The sequence below is a fragment of the Oratosquilla oratoria genome, chromosome 2 (genome assembly GCF_046742065.1).
Source record: "Oratosquilla oratoria isolate Oo_2021 chromosome 2, ASM4674206v1, whole genome shotgun sequence".
Classification (NCBI taxonomy): Eukaryota; Metazoa; Arthropoda; class Malacostraca; order Stomatopoda; family Squillidae; genus Oratosquilla; species Oratosquilla oratoria.
This window is the reverse complement of record NC_134778.1, coordinates 34,595,440-34,595,842: the sequence shown is the minus strand read 5'-3', so window position 1 is coordinate 34,595,842 and position 403 is coordinate 34,595,440.

Here is a 403-nt window from a genome sequence, read left to right as displayed (position 1 = left end):
AAAGCTTGTGGTGACCTATGTGCCTTCTAAAACGAATGCTTGGAAAGAGAACGAACATACAAAAATGTTAGAAGATACAAGAAAATCACTAAATGAGATACTAATGGGTAAGGGTAATCTGGTAATTATAAGGGACTTCAATTGCAAAGAAATTTGTTGGGACAGCATGACAGTGCAAGGAGGAGATGACTTGTGGGGCAATGTACTGCTAGACATGACCATGGAGTACACAATGACCCAATGGGTCAGTGAAAACACAAGGTACAGAAACAATGAAGAACCATCGAAACTAGATTTAATATTTACAACAGAACCTGAAATAGTGGACAAAGTCCAGTACAAGACACCAATTGGAAAGAGTGACCATGTACTCATCGAAACTGTACTAAAGGAAGAAATAGAC